Consider the following 19,788-nt stretch of genomic DNA (forward strand, 5'->3'; position numbering starts at 1 on the left):
TACATAGACAGAATTTGAATAGGAACGAAATATTTTCCGTTTCACTCATTTCGGACCAGGCGATTCTGACGTTGATTGTGCAGTGCCCAGTTAAGCAATGTGACGGCTGAGGCAGCTAAGTTCATTTGATCGACACAGTCTGTTTAGAAAGAAACGAAAAATTGAATACATATAGGCGCATCGACAAGACGAGCCTCTGGGCGTGAGGAAAGGAAATAGGAGGAAAACATGGATGAATAAACAGAGAGAGAGAGAAAAAAAAAGTTCGACACACACACACACACACACACACACACACACACACACACACACACACACACACACACACACACACACACACACACACACACACACACACACACACACACACACACACACACACACACACACACACACACACACACACACACACACACACACACACACACACACACACACACACACACACACACACACACACACACACACACACACACTGCTGCAATTCCCTTCTGCACAACTCACGAGTGTGGCCACTGTCCCGGGATCTTCACCTCTGAACACGTTTCAGCTGGCTTAACGCAACCCACAGGAAGGAGGTGTCTAACGTCGGCAGGCAGACACAGGTATACAGAAGGGGCTCGATAGTTTCCTCGAATCTGCGACAATTTACGCAGAGTTGAGGATAGCGAGTAATTCCGGAACTATAGTGGAACGCGCGTTAAAAGCTCTGTGCGGCCTTATTAATAACACTTGTTTGTGGGCACTGGGGTGACACAGTTAAGAGATGGTTCGATTCCACGACAATGCCGGTCGATTTGGAATCGTCTTCCCTCTACATTGAAAGAATCCTGAGCGCATGCATAGAATCAGAAATAATTACTCAGTCAACCAATAAAGTGAATGATTTCGAATAAATATAAAAATAATGAATCCACGCTGCTGCTTATCGGCATGGTTATTTGCTGCATCTTAGATTATTGTCTGCTACGCTTTGTTGCCTACGGTGTTAAGCTACGTGAGTTGGAACATTCTTCGTTTTTTATCAATCAATCAATCAAACAATCAATCAAAGTGAGCTTTATTTGTACAATTCAAGCAATGCGTGCAAAAGTAGTTGGGCCAATAGCCTATGTGGCTAGTACCTGGTCCAATACAGAAATTCTTCTTTCTGGGGTTTTACGTGCCAAAACCAGTACTGATTATGAGGCACGCCGTAGTGGAGGGCTCCGGTATAATTTTGGCCACCTCGGGTTCTTTAACGTGCGCTACAACGGAAGCACACGGGCGTTTTTGCATTTCGCCTCCACCGAAATGCGGCCGCCGCGGCCGGGATACGATCCCGCGTCCAATACAGAAATAACATATATAGGTCAACCACGTACATATTTTCTCAGTGAGTAATTACATTGCTTACACGAACAAGTACTAATTTGTAAAGGAGGAGTTATTACGTTTGACTAGACAAGAAGAAGCGTTTACATGCAAGGCCAAAGTTTCTGGTTACGTTTACTTCCACATGCACAGTGTTCCATGTTATAGCGCCAAAAAATCTCCAATAATTGTTCACCGTAGACATTGCTGCAATAAGAAAGGTTTAAGTTAAAGTTTGTTGCTTGCCTGGTGTTTGCACGTGGGAAGTTAAATATAGTGTTGGGTAAGGGGAAGTTGGTGTTTAGTATTTTATGAACTAAATAAGTGGGATCTTATAATTTCTTAAAGCCATAAAAGAAAATATACGAAGGTCAATAAACAGAATGCTACTAGGGTGATGAACAGAAGAAAATGTTATTATTCCTAGGGCGCGCTTTTGCAACTGCCGTGTAGATGTTAAGTAGGTTTATATGTTAGGCCGCATATTTCACAACAATAACCCAGGTGGGTAGGAAATTATATATATATGCAACGAAGCAAAGCATGAGGAAAATATTGTCGGGCACGGGTCAGGGTGTAACAGCTCAAAGCGAGTTTCCTACAGACACGGTTAATCTGTTCTCTCCAATGCAAGTGACAGTCTAAAACAACTCCTAAATATTTAAACGTATCAACACGATCCAGAGTTGAGTTCGCTAGAGTCAAATTAAAGGCACTGTAATCTAGTATTTTCTTGTTGGAGTGAAATATGATACGTTTAGTTTTATCAGTATTAAGGGCTAGTCTATTTTATGTAAACCTGTTTTCTACCTTTAGCAGTTCGCCAGATATAATGTCTTGCAATGACGAGAGCGAGTCGTCAGCATACATTAAGACTTGTGTCAGCTTAAGTGCGTGCGATAAATCGTTAATGTACAATGAAAACAGAATAGGGCCTAAAACCGAGCCGTGTGGCCCACCGCATATGACATCGGTGAAAGCGGAGTGATGTTTATTAATTACCAATTGTTGCCTTCGTGCTTTAAAATAAGTGTTGATGAATTGAAGTGCGTTTCCAACAATACCATAAGATTCCAGTTTTTGTAACAGTATGGAGCGACAGATTGTATCTAACGCGTTTCTTATATCACGAAAAATTGACACAGCAATTTTCTGCTTGTTAAGAGCAGAGTTAATTGCGGAAGTGTTAAAACTGCGGTTGATGTAGATCTACCCGCAACAAAGCCATGCTGCTGCGGGCAGATAATGTTATTGCTTACAAGAAATGCCTTTAACTGTAGTACAATAAGTTTTTCAAATGGTGTGTTAACTACACTAAGAATTGAAATTGGTCTATAACTACTCGGATGGTTCGGATCGCCAGTTTTGTACACAGGGATAACATTTGCAACTTTCAGTATAGTTGGGTAAGAATTACTACTTATCGCATGATTAAAAACGTGACAAAAGGGTGCATAAGACATGAATATTGTTTTTCAGGGTCCTAACCTGAATACCCTCAAGTCCGGATGCCTATATTAACCGACAATTTGCCGACGATGCATTTTATTTCCTCGCATGTTACTTCACGAAAACCAAAATCACTGTTGACGCTTCTCTGGACCCTGGTTGTGGGAACTGCAAGAACAGATTGTCTATATATATCCTCACCAATTTTTGAGAAATAGTTATTAAACAAATTAGCAATCTGAGGGGACACATTTTCGGGAGTAACATATTGCTTATCCTCTAATCCTACTACATCTCTGACTATTTTCCATATTTGCTTTCTACCGCCATTTTGTCGCCTAATTAATTTAGTATGATAAGCCTCCTTCGATTTTCGAATTAGCATAACTGATTTGTTCCTGAAAATTTTTTACCGGCTTTTGTAGTAGTTATTAGAGCAAGTATGCTCTCATTCATCCACGGACATATGGCGTAGTCATAGTTGTGTCGTGAATCGTACCGCGATTCTTCATCGTTTATCAATGCGCGGATATCTAATCAGGTGGCCTCATTGATCTCGTTTATTCTGTAGCCCCTTAGTTGCGCAATTTCCCTATAGAGCTTTGGCCCTGTTGTTTTTATTTTTCTTCTTGGAAGGTACCAAAACTACCCAGCGCGCCCTTGTAAACCTAGAATAAAAATGACAGCAAATCATATCCGTTCCTTCTTAGTCATTTGAGAACATGCCGGCACGAAAAGGCGAACTGCTACCACGGCGTCCTAATCAATTGGAGAGCATCAAGAGTACACAATCAAGAATCAAAGAATCAAGAATTCACAAAGCTTTTCGTTCGTGAGTGCTATTTGTGATTGACCAGCCGGCTTCGCTAATGATACGTCCAACCTCAGGATTGACTGGAATTTTCTCTTACGAACATTTCTCGAGTAATACGTTTTTGTGAACACGGGCCCTGGTGTATAACTCCATAGCTTTGTTCTCGAATACTTCTCGCATCAAATTGAGCCATAATTTAATTAGATACGTGTCTCTTTGGTAAACGTTACCAGAACCCTGCCGAGTACATGGAGTGCGTCGTTCCACTGGTCACACAGGCGCGTGCATCCAATATTGATTACCTTTGTTACGCGCTCAGATGCGCGCCTTTCTGGGTCACAGCCTCGACTGGCAGCGATCTATAGCAACTGCACGTAAACGATCGAGGGTGCAGGAGAAGGAGAGGGGAGTGTGTGGTTAAGGGGAGGGCGATGTGATGACGATGATCCACGCTTATAGAGCGAACGCGAGCTTCCAAACTCTGCATGCTGAAGGACACACGTGGGGCGGCCACGCTTTCGCAACGTATAAGAAAAGTAAATCCAAACAACAAAGGAGGATGTTCGCGCGGCCGTACATGCTTGCATATGTATGACCAAGGTCGTCACGTCAGCCGTGCAGGAAGAGATAAGGAAACTTGGCGTAACGGTAGTCGATTTATGAAACACGCATGCAGCGGGGATGGAGGAGAGAAAAAAAAAACTAAAACAAGGGCGCGATCGTGGAACTTCATATTATAAGGGTGACATCGGCAAAGGCTGACCTACGCGTGTACAGGGCTTGGGCAATGGAGAACGAAAAGAAAATGTCGGGGAGGGGGGCAGGTGTAGATAACGACTGTGCGCCGGATATCGCGATGTGCTGTCGGCACGCGCAGTCAAGTGCAAGCACTCTCACCTGGGCGTGTGCGCGAAAATGCTCACTTACTACAGCGTACGCAATGCGGTCAATATTTTCACTGATGAGCACTCCAGTGCACAGGTGAACTCTACTGTTCAGTTAAACAGTGCAGCGTTCAGCGTAACGCTTAACGCCCTCCCTGGTCACTTGGCATATTTGCGCGTGAGCCGCATCAGCTACATATGCAGTTCCAACCGCTCGCGCGAACTCACTCATGTACCCAATCAATAACCATACAGAGGACAATGACCGATGGTTGAATGAGTTACTGACTCAATCGATTGGCAATTTGAGCTGTACAAGGCAGTGAGGTAAAATGTCATTGGAATTTAACAAGATCGGGGATAAGAAAAGAAAAAACTAAGCGGAACTTCTATAGACAAGAACTGTACCAAAGATACGTAGCATTATAGGGTGGTCGGCGTGGTGCGGTATGAGTTATGCGTGGTAATGATGTGTGTGTGCGGGGAGGGGGGGGATACGCTGATGTAGTATGGATTATTTGTTTATGCATGCGCTAGGAGTAAGAGCAGAATGATGCCACATATTTGCATTGCCGGACATCTACATACCTCACCACGCCGACCGCCATATAATGCTACGCATATCTTCGACAGTTCCTGTTCAGGGAGGTTCCCCTTAATTTGTTTGCGTGATGCCTTAATGCCGTCATAGACAGCGGAGGGGGGACGGCTGCGCGTGCATGGATAATTAATGCACATGTGGCACATCTTCTCGTTTTGGGTACTCTTAATTCACCTTCCATCCTCACTGGTCGTTTGTTTACGAGGGCGTCTCATATTCCTTGATATACCCCTTTTAGTATACGCTTAGTCACTTCTGACATATGTTTAACGCCTCCTATTTACATATGGCGTATGGGGAACGGCGAAAACAGACGGGCTCGCAGAATGATTTGCGCCTAAACTGCGCATTCTCGCTATGTATTGGGAAAAAGGTTTTCTGACTTCACCTGGAATGTTTAGACATTCTGAGTATATAATGCTACGCATTAAAAAGTGACTTAGAAAGGTAAGTGAAGCCCATCTTTAACATCAGCGCCGTCACGGTGCCAAAATCTGTGAGAGAGTTTGCGGAGCTAGAAAATAACAAGAAAAAATTAAATTAAATTCTGGCGCTTTTTGTGCCAAAACCACGATCCGATTACGAAGCATGCCATAATGGGGGACTCCGGATTCATTTTGACCACCTAGGGTTCTTTAACATGCCCCCAATGCACGGGACACAGGTGTATTTGCATTTCGCCCCTATCGAAATATGGCCGCCGCGGCACGGATTTTTGTTCCCGTGACCTCGTGATTAGCAGCACAACACAATTGCCGCTTAGCCACCATGACAGGTGAACAATAAAGAAAAGAAACAGCATCTCGCTTAACTTGAAAAAGTGGTTCTCATGTTCTTCATCATGGGAAAAAAAAAGTTGTTGACTGACAACTGGGCCACGCATAGCGTATGCGAGCGCAATGGTGCGCCAATGTAGTTAGAGTTATCTCCTTCTCATTGTTACTATCTCAATCCAATCCATGGTTTCGTGAAAGCCTTAGCAAATCGGGAGTCCTCTCGAGGGCATTTTTTTAATAAAGCGCGAACATTATATGCGATGAAATTGGGCTTTTCAAGAACCATTTAGCCAGCAGAAATTTATTTTAACCTTTTTTTTACCTAATTTTCAGCTCTTCGGGCATTTTTAAGGGTCATTGAACATTGGAAATGCCACACAAATTTGCAATATTCTCTCCATATTTGATTCTTGAGGCCTAGATTCCTGAATTCTACATTTTTTTTTCATATTTTCGCAGTTCGTGGCGGACGCTCTAAATTAAACCACAACGCAGGACCCAAGCCCTGAACGTGTCATTTCTAAATAATTATTTATTCACACCTAACATCGCGTGGCATGCCCGTGTGTTCACATATTTTCGTTGTTACCACCTCGTTCTCTTTCTCTCTCTTTCTTTCTCTATCTATCAATATTTCTCTGTATTTTCGTTTGCGTAAATATACTCTTCGCAAGAACAAATCGTGAAACGCGTGACAAAACAAATCGGCCAATGTCATCAAGTGGACTATACTCGCTTTTTCGTTTTATTTAATCTTTGCGAAAAGTGCATTGTCATCGCAGCCCTGAAGAATGTCTCGCTAGACTGTCATGACGCGGTATCTCGGATGCGACGTCCATATCTAAATTCGCTTTAGTATTTACGAATAGAAAGTTTTCGTTCAGCCCACGTGAAATTTTGATAAAGCCATCTTCACGGTACCTTTATTTTGCTTGCGACATTCAACACAACGACTGCCTTATTTCACGAACATCGTAGGAGACTGTTACTTGGAGCCTCTTGCACACTCCAGCATTTGCTTACGCCCATCTAATGAAAAAAAAAAAAGGAAACGAACAGCTCAAGTATACTTGAGCCGCGTGGTACACTGAATTTATCGGTGCGACGCTCAAGTGGACGAGCAGGGTGTGTGTGTGTGTGTTTTTTTTCTTTTTACTTGCGACAGCAAGTCATACTTAGGCTGGCACTGGTTTTCCAAGGCTCTTGTTTGAAGCCTCTGATGTTATCGCATGTCTAATCATGAAAACAAACGAAGAAGGCGGGAGAAGCGCGAAGTTGTGAACCAAAATCTCAATAATTCTTAGTTTTTTTTTTTATTTCCTCTCGTCTGTATACACGAGTTTAGTTCCACAAGAGAGGTGTCAGTCAGAGTGGTTAGCATGGCGTCTTCATCTTAATAAATCATTACACTCGTTTCGAAGTTTAAAAAAATCCTGTCAGCTCCCTTTGCACAAGACGGTCCGCAGACCCATTCTCCCTTTTCATCTTAGGCTTTGTCTACATTCTGCAGCATATCCGAGGAACAGGAAGAAGATGGCGGTGAGTGTAAACACGTGTACAATCATCAATAAAGTTAACTGAATGGCATACTTTATTTTCTGGCACATTTGGCACACTTTATTCTGAAACACAAGAGAGAGACAAAGAGAGAGAGAGATGAAAGAGATGAGAAAGGCAGGGAGGTTAACCGGAAGATAGATATCCAGTTCGCTACCCTGCACTAGGGAAGGCGTAAGGGTAGACAGAAAGATTTTAAAAAGAGAGGAAAAAGAAAGCGGTGGGGCAACCAATAATACTTTTTCCGTCTTTTGTTCAAACCGTATATCATTAGAACAAAACGCAACGGCCAGGCTAAGTGGACATCGTCAACGCAAAGGGAACGGTTTATTCTTTACCACAGGCTAAAACGAAATAAAGAAAGAAAAAAACATGTCAGCGAAAGTTGGAGAAAACGTCGAGGAATGCAAACGGCGAAAGAGGCGCGCGAAGCTGCAAGCACCGCTGATACAGCACTCCAACACTGCCACCGATGACGGTGTCTCAATGCCTGTACGCTCGTTTGCTCTTCGCACGCGGTCGCCGGTCGTAATTGAATTCCTTCCATTGGGGCGTTCGCGAGCACAATCTCGCCCCGAATATCAAGCGAGTGCACTCCAGAGCAAACTTCAGCTTAAGAAAGAGGCATGTGAAAAACCAAGAGAGACACACAGAGAGAGCTAGAGATAAGAAAGCATAACAGTGCAGAAAGCAACTGTAAGCAAACTCAACCGTCGCAACTCGGCAGCGAACTTGCAATATCAGGAGACGGCAGGATTAGCACCCCGAGGCTAGAAAAGGGAGAGAGAGAGAAAGAGAGAGAGAGAGGGATGTGTAAGAAGAGAGAGACGACAAAAGAGAACGCACCACTCGAAACGCTCCCACAGATGGATTCCTTAAGTAAAGACATTAGAAAGGATTAGCGGGGGATTTGGACCAGTGTCGCAAGAGATTAGCCGCGCAATTTGTTCTCCGCGGTGGACGCAAGTCGTGATCGCTTTGTGAGACGTTAGTTGCCTTTTCAGTTTGTAACCGTTCTCGTTATTCCTTGTCTTCCCGGTAACACTTTTTTTCCGCGTTGAAAACAAGACCAAGTGGAGGATTTCCTGAAAGGAAGTTTCTTGGTCCCCTGCTTCAGCATATACAAAGAAACACTGCTGGGGTGTGTTCAGATAAGTTCGGCCGCGCATGTCGGCGACCATTTTTAATTTCGATAAAAAATTATGTCTTTTGCTGCGCGAGTGCAAAAAAAGATGAAATCAATCTCAGTTCTCCGAGAAATCAATCTGCCTTCACGAAAAAAAAAATGTATGGAAGCACCCGGTCAACCAGAAGCGCTTTTTGAGAATTTTACCAAATCCACATTTTAGTAGCTACCAAAGAGAATCGCGGTTATGGCTCTAAAGATATTCAGTGAAAGAGTACGGATCAATAGCATTGATTCTAATGAAATATTACAGAGTTTGACCGCTATGATGGGGAGGAAAACAACATTATTATGAATGTGGTGTTGGCTCACTGCGAGTTGCGCTTTCAGTTCCGCCTAGAGCAAATTTATTTGCCTCAGATTTCAGAGACTTTCAAAGCAACATGCTGACAAAATTTGAATACTATGTTTTTCACAAATACGAAGAAAATAATCTCGACTTCGAACAAGATTGTGCCCTGTTATGTTTTTTTTCAATTTTTTCCCTCCGGACCATAGCGGTCATACTCTGTAATAATTAATTAGAATCGATGCTATCGACCCGTACTATATTACTAAACATTTTTAGAGCTGTAGTCGCAACACACTTCCTTTTGGAGCTAACCAAATTACAAATTTGGCAAAATTCGCAAAAAGCACGTCTTACTGACCGGGCGCTTCAGTTTATATATTTTTTTTTCGTGGGGAGATTTTATCAGAAAACTAAGATTGATTTCGTCTTTCTTGCCACTCAGGCTGCAGAATATATATTTTTTGATCAAAATTAAAAATGGTCGCCGGACATGTCCTGCCCAAATTATCTGAACACACACACAGCTAATTACAAGATGAAGGATCATAACTGATGTTCGATATTAAGAAGAGGAACGGAGAAATGAGTTCTGATGTACTGCTGTAACGGGGGAAGTTGAGGTGAAATAATTTGTGTGTTTGCTTTATTCCTTCCCATTCGCCATCCTTCCTTCATTTCATAATAACAATGTGGGGCTATAGATGAATGAGAACAAACGACATCCGCATGCCAATCAACACACTTTGCCGACTATGAGATGGCAATCTATTTTTTTCTAGGTATTTATTACGAAAAAAATGAGGGGGGGGGGGGGGGGGGACGATCCTCATGAACTACGTACATAGCAAGCAACAGAGTCCATAAAGCACAAGTAGACACTTCACAGGAGAAATAATGACGTGAACACTTCGACCCCTCAAGCACGGCAATCAAATCGAAACTATAGAAACTAAAAGGGGAGGTAAGCAAAGAAGCCCTAATACTTAAAGAATACCAGTCTAGCTGGGAGTTACTGTGAGCATAAAAGTTTTTCAACCTCAGAATCAATTTCCAGAAATTCTCGTTTGAAGGAGCAATCGGATACCGGTTTAATAAGCGAGTTTTCCCATAAGCTGTGAAACTCCATAAGAAGCAACATGTCAAAACGCGCATCATCGCTAGTAGTTAGCAGGATATTTTTGTACGGAATGAGTATATTGAGGTCAAGGTCCTTAATATTTATTGAACGTTATCTGGAGAACATCCAGCAGCGGCTGTTTCTCTCTCTCTCCCCGTGCCCCTCTCGGTGGCAGTTGTCAGCTTGCTCCCTCCTTAATCCCTTTGTGTCCTTGTGTGTATATGTGTACAAATCAAATAATAATAATAATAATTTCTCGGGTATGTTACCTCGCTTTGGAAAACAAGCGATCACCGCTCCCAGCCATAACAGTTGATGTGGTTGTTACCCTCTCCTTACATTTAAGATGATAGTGACAAGTAAGGAATACGAGCAAAAAAGCAGTTTCAGTTAAAAAAAAAAACGAGACAAAGCATGAAAGTTCCGGTGTACCGGGGCAACTATCATACTCCCGCAAGCAACGGCCGGTGGAGTGTAGACGTACTTAAAATAGGGCTTCTTAGAATCATCCAAGCGCCTACCGATCGCTTCACCACGGTTTCTTCGTTGCTACGCGAGCTGCCACTTGCAGCTGCGCCGTGTCATGGCACCGCGAGGTCGGTTTTATCGACATCTGAAAGTCACGACACAACCTAAACGTGTAAGTGCAGAGCTTCTAAAAGCAGTAAATAAAGAGGACACATCGTGAAACACGCGCCGGTGTCTCCACAAATATCGCCTATATCCGAGCCGCTAGCTAAAAGTTAGGAGGAAAGGTGAACCTGACTTTGTTTACGCCTCAAGCGAGCAACTTTTTGATAGGCTAGCGGAATATCGTATGAAATTCTCGTCTGTTCGAGACTTGCTAAGGAAGATCGAAAATAAAAAGCGTCAGTGAGGCAGGGAGTGTTGGAAGTTTCGGCTACTCTGCACAAAAAGAAGGTTATAATGGGATGCTAAGGGAAAGTAGATAAATGCTTTATTCTGTCGGTGCTAACCTATGGAGCCCAAATTTGATGGTTAAAAAAATGATTTCAAAGAACGCAAAAAAAAAGCGTTTATTCCGTAACCTTACCCTCGGCTCATAGTAAAGCAATTCTTTCTCTCTCTCTCCCCCCCCCCTTTTTTTTTTTTTTTTTTTGCTGTTTCAAAGTATGTCGTTGCAGCAAAATCAAGAAAGAGAGAGAGAAAAAAAAACTGGGAGGTCCGCCCGAATTACTGTGAGGCTACTGCGTGAACTACTGAACTACAACGCCTGCTACTCGGACTTAGGGTAAGGGAAATAAAAGGAGAGGGGGAAAGTGAAGAATATAAGAAGAGAAAAGTAGATGCGTGTGAATAAAAAAAAAAGGAAGCTGGAAAACTTATTACTGTCGCACATACAAACAACACTTATAAAAAAATGCAGAAAGAGCCGCGTGAAATTTGACCTGACCAATATAAAATAACATTTCCATATAGGGCAAGAAAATAAGACATCGCCGCCAACCCTGATTTTTGTAAAGAACGATTTCTAGCGGTGTCTGTGGTGTAAACTTGAAACGTTACTGTCGGTGCATGGTGGGAGGGAGCTGAGCTTCATTCTATGCCGAAATGCGAGAAACCGATTTAAACCGCTGCTTTTCGTTTGGCTGCAGAAAAACTGTTGGACTAGCGTGAACCAGGACTTTTTCCGTCGAGCAAATGCTTTGATGGAATATCTTAATATAGGTTGTCGAGACGTATGCAGTCCATTTCTTGTCAAGCAACGCTCGACTCTAAAAATGTCAATCTAGGCTCGCAAGCTAACTTACGCGTGAAATCTGAGGCTCTGAAAAAAGAAAAGTGTATACGGCGAGACATATTTAGAAACTTCGGAGACGACTCCGAGCTAAATTTAGCACCTTATCGTTAGCCTTGTAATGCGTACACCAGAAGTGCAAGGAAATGTCGTGTTCAACGTTCGCTACCGAAGAAGAAACGCGGAACAGAAATATCAGAGGTCAGAAGAAGACAGTAGGAAGTAAAGCCCGCAGAACGTGAACTATGCGCGTAATACTTATGACGACCCCGTCGCTGAACATTTGCATGCGTTGTGAGGTGGAAAACGGAAATAAGCTTAGTATACAAGCCAACTAGGTGAAATTTGAGTCGGCTTGCAGAAAAAGAAAATATAGAGAGACTTTTCGAACGGCCTACCTTGTGCCATCATACAAAAATGAATGTTTATTATTTTTTTTTTTTTGCTGTAGCTGAAAAGATTTGTAGCTATAAGTGAATGCTTTCTTGAAATAAAAAGCCTTCTATAGTTTTCTCGGCATCAGTAGGAGAACTTTGAACTAACTTGATGGAATGCGAAAAAAAAAAGCTATTCTGGGGTTTTACGTGCCAAAACCACGATTTGATTATGAGGCACGCCGTAGAGGGGGAGACTGCGGAATAATTTTGACCAACAGGAGATATTTGACGTGCCCCCAATGCAGGGGACATGGTTTGTTCTTTTTTTTTTTTTTTTTTGCATTTCGCCTCCACCGAAATGCGGCCGCCGATGCCAGGATTTGATCCCGTGACCTCGGACTTAGCTGCACAACGTCATAGTCACGGCGGATGACGGAATACGATAAGAGCACCGTCAGTGAAATGCCGCTTATCGGTCGTACTATCGCAATTATAGTCCCCCCCCCCCCCCCCCCCTGAACTTCCTGCAATTCACATTTACAGTTTTCCGTGTTTCCTCTAGTTGATACTGTTGGCGACAACGACAGTCTGGTGGTTCGCCTCGTTTCTGAGTTAGGTCAAGTTACCAGGTTAAAGAACACCCCAGGTGGTCAAAAATTATTCCGGAGTCCCCCACTCCGGCGTGCCTAATAATCATATCGTGGTTCTGGCATGTAAAACCACAGGATTTGACTTTTTTTAGATTAAGGTAAATGAGACGTCGTTTTCAAGTGGAGATTCTTGCTCCTCGTCAAAGAGCGAACTAGGATGGAACGCTCGAAAAGAGTAGAACGGAAACAAATGCACATTAAGGTCCACTTTCAAAAGACACCTCACGAGAGACGTTTTCTGCATGGTCAATATGAAGAAATATTGCAATTGCGTTAACTTCATTATCAGCCAGACGTTATCTATACAATTGTATGGTAATAAAGGACACTGCATATTAGCACTTGTTATTTAAGGTGCACAGCGAGGTTCTCAAAGCGTCCTCCATTGTGATTGCGTCTACTCTTCTTTCGTGAAACGACATGCACTCATGCACGGAGTTAAGACACGCGGCCACAGATTATAAGGAGGTACATGCATGAAACTTTACTAGAACGAACACATACTAACTCTCGACAACGAACGCGTAACGCACAAAAACACACTCGCGAAACTGGGACGTGTTGTATTGCTTTCTTTTTTCATCTTTTGAACACGAGCTGCATCTGACGAAGAATGACAGAGTGAACGCGTTTCTACCAGCGCCGGCTTGCTTGTTTGCTAGATGGGGTGGATCCGAGGCGCCATTCTTCGTCTTGAAATAGAGTCCAATTACGCAACTTTCCCAACGACTTTTTTTAAAAGATTTTGCGTCTTGTTAGCCAGCGTTGCAGTGATCGTTTGCGTCCTCCATTCTGCAACTGATCGTCCGGGGCAACTCGGCAAAGTGCCACGGCTGTTGCGTGTCGCATAATCAAGAGAACCCCTACACGCAACAACAAAGACTCTGACCAAGGCGCCGGTTTGGCTGGGGCCGTTTAATGCGCCAGCCCGTTTTCTTGACGCCTTTTCTCTGGCGTTCTTGCCCATTTGTCGTAAAAGCGGTTTGAGAGGTCACTACTGCGCCTTTTCTTTTTTTTCTCTCTTTTTTTTTCTCTTTTTTCGTATAGGTCTCTTTCTTACCACTATTGCTACACTACGACAACAAATAAGCTTTGAAAAGAGGCATGAACGGCACGAGGGCCTGTCCCATGGATTCCGTTGCGCCGTGTGTGTGCGGAGTCATCTATTGTAGTAAGCAAAATGTCAAGTTTAATAAGCGTCACAACCAATCGCACAGAAATGCTCTTTGATAAAGAGTCAGGCGTTCTTGGAAGGGTGAAATAAGCGCTTCCGCTTGCGGACTGCGGATGTGTTGGCGATTCCGTACATACTCGCCAAGAGAAATAAAATAGGTTAGAAAAGGGAAGGCTATATCAACAAGGCGAGATGCGGAGCAGGCAGATCGCGACGTAACGGCAAAGCAAGAAAGAGATGCAATTTCGCAGCGACGAACGGCATAATACGCGCTGCACGTGGCGTGCATATATAATAGAAACGCCTGCACCGAAAGGCGACTGCGGCGTAATCAACGCTCGTACAAAAAAAAAAAGTGTGCTATAACGCGAGCAGCATGTACTTTTTTTATATACGAGCGAACGCGTTCCTTTGTTCTCTTTTTCTTTCCTTTGATCTTTCCTCTACATTGGCGCACGTGCGAAAAAATCAGAGTGGGGGGGGGGCTGGGGGAGGGCGAGGAGCGTGAAGAGAAATAAATTGCCATCTAGCGGGAGGAAATGAATGTCGAAACCCGCGCTAGAAGTCAGGAAAAGAGAGAGAGCGCGCTAGGCGAGCTGAAGAAAGAGTTTCAAGAACACCAACACGGCGGCGGAGCAGGCGCGGCTAACTGAGTGGCGGCGAAGAAGTCTCAGCGAAGCAGCAAACGGCAAACCGAGGATAAAAAGTCGGGGCGTACGTGGTAGCGTGAAGTTTCGAAGGAGGCACTTGGGCTGCCGTCCAAGGCGCAGTTCTTTCTGTGCCTGTCTGCCGCCTCGGTCGCTTTCCCGAGGCTTGAGCTCGGAATCCATACTTGGTCGCACTCTTTTCCCGTTTCCCCGGTCCCATATTTTTCTAATTTTTTCTTCTTCTGCCCACTTTAACCGTCGCGCGGTCGTTTCGCCCTCTCAACTCGCTTCTCAGACTCGCACTCGGGTTTGAGGACGCCTTCTTTTTCTTTTTTATTGTATCTTCTTTCTTGGATAAGTAAAATAAAACGTAAAAAGCAGGGATGGAAGTCATCTAATTACGGTCAAAATCGATGCGGGTGGCGCGTGTGTGCGTTCAGCGCCGTAAGCTTCGTATCTGCCTTTCGTACTGCTTTCGAAGCCAGCGCCGCCACGCTTCGCAATTCTCTGGGGCTTGTGCTTCTGAGGTCATCCCGATGTTTCGGCCCCCACCAGTAACCTGCATCGTGTGCAACAGTGCGGAGGAAGATAGGAATGCTGAAAGAAAGGCAAGGAGGTTAACGAAGAATGCGCGCGGTTTGTAACCCTACATCGTGAAAGAGAGAGAGAGAGAAAAGGAGACGAAATATTGAGAAGAGAGAGAGAAGTCATAAGGGAAAGGCAGGGAGGTTAACCAGGCTCAACCCGGTAAGCTACCCTGCACTGGGAAAGGGAGAAATGGGATTGAAAGAGGAGAAGCAAGAGAGAAGTTCACACCCTGCACAGTTACACAGTCAAGCGTTCATCGCTGAGTTAGTCATAGACGGTCATACAGGCCGGTGAAACGTTAAAAAACGGAGCAGCGCCTTTGTAGCTCTGAACATATCAGATGCACCAGGCCACGGGCCCAAGATCTCCTCCGTAAAAGGCCTGTCGTCTAAGTTCCCCAGAGCCGTCCGAAGGGCACTCCTCTATCTTCGTATCAGAGGCAGTCACATAAGAAATGTCTGCTGGTTTCCTCAACACCACATGTGCTGCAAATGGCACTGCCCGCCATTTCAATAAGGAATGAATAAGCGTTTGTAAATGAAACTCCTATTCGCAGGAGGCACAGTAGTGTTTCTTCCCGTCGGTTAAATCCCGGTAGAAGTTGTAATGACATTGCCGGTCCATGGCATATAGGCGCCGGTTGGTAAACTCCGGTGTATTCCATTTTCTGAGAGTTATAATATGGGCAAGACCACTGAGGAAGAGAAGGCGAAATGATAGGGTTGTGAATGCGCGCGCACACACGCAACTGTTCGCCACAGATTTGGAGGCGGCCCCACATTCCAGATGTTTTCCGTGACTGTAGCCCGGCCCTCGCAGCTCGGCTACGGTAGAGATGACAACTCAGACCAAACTCGCACTACCATTCTCTCTGATCGTAATACTGGCTAACCGGCTTAGACGAGCAGTGTCCAGTGCATGGAGGAACATTCTAGAATACGTATGGAGGCCTATAGAAGATATGTGCAGTGGCATAACGTTCTAGAGGTATGTCTCCATCTCGACTCAAGAAAGTGGAGGGTGGTGCCACACCTTTACTCAGAAAAAGCGATAACGATATATGACGGGCAAGGAGGTTAATTAGGGCTGATGCCGGTTGGGTACACTGCAACTGGGTAAAGGCGAGGAAAATATCGAGAAGGTGAGAAACTCTAGTGTTCATGTCGTCGACCTAGTGCGAAATTCTCAGTGCTTTATCACGGACGTCACTCAATCCGGTTGCCTTCAGGAATCGCAGCAGCACGTTTGTGGCCTTTTTGTAGCTGTGATATGCGAGGAAATGGTGCTACTGTTTAACGTGAATAGTCTTCCGTCTAGCTGGTACGAGCGGTGAGGAGGGCAAGCCTTTCATTTTCGAAGGACGGGTAGTAACACGATGGTTTTCTTGCAGTTTTGTTGCCACCGAAGGCATTGAATTCGGCGCTATCGGTCACTCCGATGAAGAATGAGTATGTATTGGTAAATGCAACGCACAGACATAATGGGAAAATTGCTGTTTCTTCACTTGCAACCGCGCCTGTTACCCGGTCTTCCCCTTGACTAGGTGGTCAATGCATTTCTGCGACAGCCCATCGTGCACGATTCCTAAATGAAAGTTCTTAGCCAGGTGTTCTGTCTACTCGAATGCGCTAGAGTGAAGGTGTGACTGTCAAGCAACTGCTTGTCGTAATGCGTCACCGAGGACCGTTATTTAAGCTCGGCGTCTTCTTCGCACGCAGTGTTCAACTAAGTTGTGTCGCGCGTAAGCTTCAAGCCGAGACACGTTTGTGGTTACGCGTCTACGGGCATCGAAGGAATTTGGGCACTCACAGATGACGGACTCTGTAGATTAGTCGAAATCACAGGTGTCGTACACATCGCCATTTGTCATTCCGAGAAGAAATGAATTAACTTTGCTGAAAGTGGCACCTAACCACATGTGACTGAGTCAGGTGGCGTCGAAGCGCGAGAGTCTTGCAGGTGGCTTCAGTCGCCATGAATGGTCGAGTGAGGGTTATTGTTTGTCATTAAATTGTGCTAACTTTCATATTTGCAACGTTAAGCTACCCACAAATAAACAAGGCTGCCGGCTGTGCAGCATCTGTTCTTTAGAGTGTGTGACCACAATATCTGGAAATGCTGGTGGGCGAACCACGCAGCTTCATCAGCCCTGTCGCTGCCAGGGACGCTGTAGTGTCTTTTTTTTTTTATGCCATAGGTTTCAATTCGGCGAATCGAAACTTTGGGGAGCGCGAAAATGGCTTATATGACGAGCATCAGGCGCACACCCTGAAACTGTAGCTCACCAAGTCACCAGCATATGTTGCGTATAAGGTGACGTGAATTGGAGATTCTATGAGTTCTTCCTTCAGTAATGTTTCTATTGCACCCATAGACACATGAAACCTCGCTTAGTCAAAACCTCATACGTAACAAAACGCTAGCGTGCCTTAACTGTGGCGTCATCTAAGGTGCTCGACGTTACCATCGAAAAAACTAAATTTTGGAAGAATCCTGACCGCGCTAGATATAGGCCACGTTTCTCACAAAAAAATTTGTGCTTTATCGCCTCCCTGGATGACTCCATGGCTCAAAACAGCTTGTGCCTCTCGATATACAGGATATGTTCACTTGGTTCGTTATACGAAGCAATGTACCTAATTTACCGCCTTTTGCCCGTAAGCCCAAACTGCAGGAAATGTCCCTACGGCATTTTCCTCACCTAAAGGCGCATGCGCGATATCCACGACTTCAGTACGATTGGTCATCATTTCGCATAACAAGAAAATAATCTTGAGCAGTAATGTTAAGACTCTTGTAGCGACGATCACCAATACGCTATAAGTTCAAGAACGCGGTCGACAACGTCATGTACGTGGTATGGAAACATGGTGAAAACATTCTCTTCGTTTCTGTCATTTTCACGTACGAACGTTGACCGCTTAACCACAACTCCTCTGTTCATCGGCGAACGTCCACTGTGAGAATCTCGTCGGCTGATTTCACACGCGTGACTCATAAGTTGCAATAAGCGCGATGCTATACAATGGGCCGAAAGATGAAAAGCGATATAAACCGCAGCTAATTGCTTCAGACTCTACGCTTGTCTGCTCATTATTTAAGCAGCCTTTGAAGGAATTAACTAGGTGATCCAGGTTGCACTACAAGCTCCCATGGACACCGAATGCCACCGCGCTTAATTAGGCATGGACGCCTCGCAGCAGACACACGTAGTGACGCATATTCTACGAATTGCCACACGCCGCGGTGATAACGTTTAACTTTTGGCCGACGGTACGTTTACGGGTGTCCTCTTACAGTTACTGGACGGTCCCCGTAATGCACTGTCTTTTAGCTTCCGCCATCTTGGTTCCAAAGTAGTTAAGACATCGAAGTTTGTTATGCTGTGCAAGAAAGGCTGCTAAGAAGCAATGTGAAAAAGAGATCATGTCATAAACTGCCCGCGTTAGATACTCTGGAAACCATTTTCATACTCATGTAGTTTAGGTGACAAATCTCATCAGCTGTCAGACGCTGTAGAACTGAAGTAGAGGCTGTTGCTTAGACGCCGGCCTGCATGCCCTTCATTTCCTTGTACTGATCTTTTTATTATTTTTATTGTGTATTTTTTTGCTTTACTTTCTCATTCCTAACGCAGTTGAGATATCTGCTTTACAAAAAATGTGCAGCTACACTTAGTCCCTATGAAAGAACAGTAGCAGTTGACCCTTGTTACCACCTAACTTCCTTTTTTCCTTCTATCTTTTTGACTTAACTCCTGTGGTAATCGAAAAGACTGGCAGAGTGATGTAAAGTTTATTTCGGTAAAAACTACAAGCAGGTAGATGTCAGGCCTGTATTTACAGTTTAAAAAGTTCATTACTGCTGTATAAATTTCTTTAAAAAGTTTTATTTCGCACTCACCAGAATTTGATTTCTTTACCATCCTTCGTTTCTTGCGAATCTTAAAGTGTTTTACCGTCGATACGTTTTGCGAGAGTTGTGTTCTGTTCTTTTTGTTCTGTGCACTACGTAGAATCTTAATATTGAGAGAATGATGGCCATGGATGAGCGAATAACACTCTTCATATCAATTGAGGCAAACATTTTTATTCGATAAACATTATTTCTTAAGCTCAGGCGCTTCTAAGTAGTACATTGTCGAGTCACTTCAGCTTTAAAGAGCTAGGACCAACGAAAACATAAAAGGGGGCAATGTGATCGCAGTTAAGGCCGGTTTAAAATGGACCTGCTACCAGTATCGCTAAATATTACGCAAATATCTAGCATTGAAAAGTTCCTGTGACCTTCAAAGAATGGGTAATACGCCGAGAACAACTTTGCATTTACCTTTAAATTTTTTCATCTCTATTCTAGGATGGCAGATCTCTTGCCTTATCACTATAATGGCGTGCTAAATAGGCTGGCGCCTACATACGGCCGCAATACGCGAGATTTGCGACTTAACTGTTACGTGGGCCGAGAACGCCATGTCTCTATGAGCAACAAGAACAAACTATTACAGCAGCTTAGGTTCATCGTTGTAGCCAGGCCATATAGACCTAAGATATATTTCGCACACCCG

At 44.2% G+C, this 19,788-nt stretch overlaps 1 protein-coding gene across 3 annotated transcripts in view; it reads left to right on the plus strand.

Annotated features, from left to right (window-relative positions):
• LOC119442718 (sodium/potassium/calcium exchanger 2-like) overlaps positions 1–19,788 on the plus strand; it is a 248,524-nt gene that overhangs the window by 191,268 nt on the left and 37,468 nt on the right. The window lies entirely within an intron of this gene.

The sequence above is a fragment of the Dermacentor silvarum genome, chromosome 2 (assembly GCF_013339745.2).
Source record: "Dermacentor silvarum isolate Dsil-2018 chromosome 2, BIME_Dsil_1.4, whole genome shotgun sequence".
Classification (NCBI taxonomy): Eukaryota; Metazoa; Arthropoda; class Arachnida; order Ixodida; family Ixodidae; genus Dermacentor; species Dermacentor silvarum.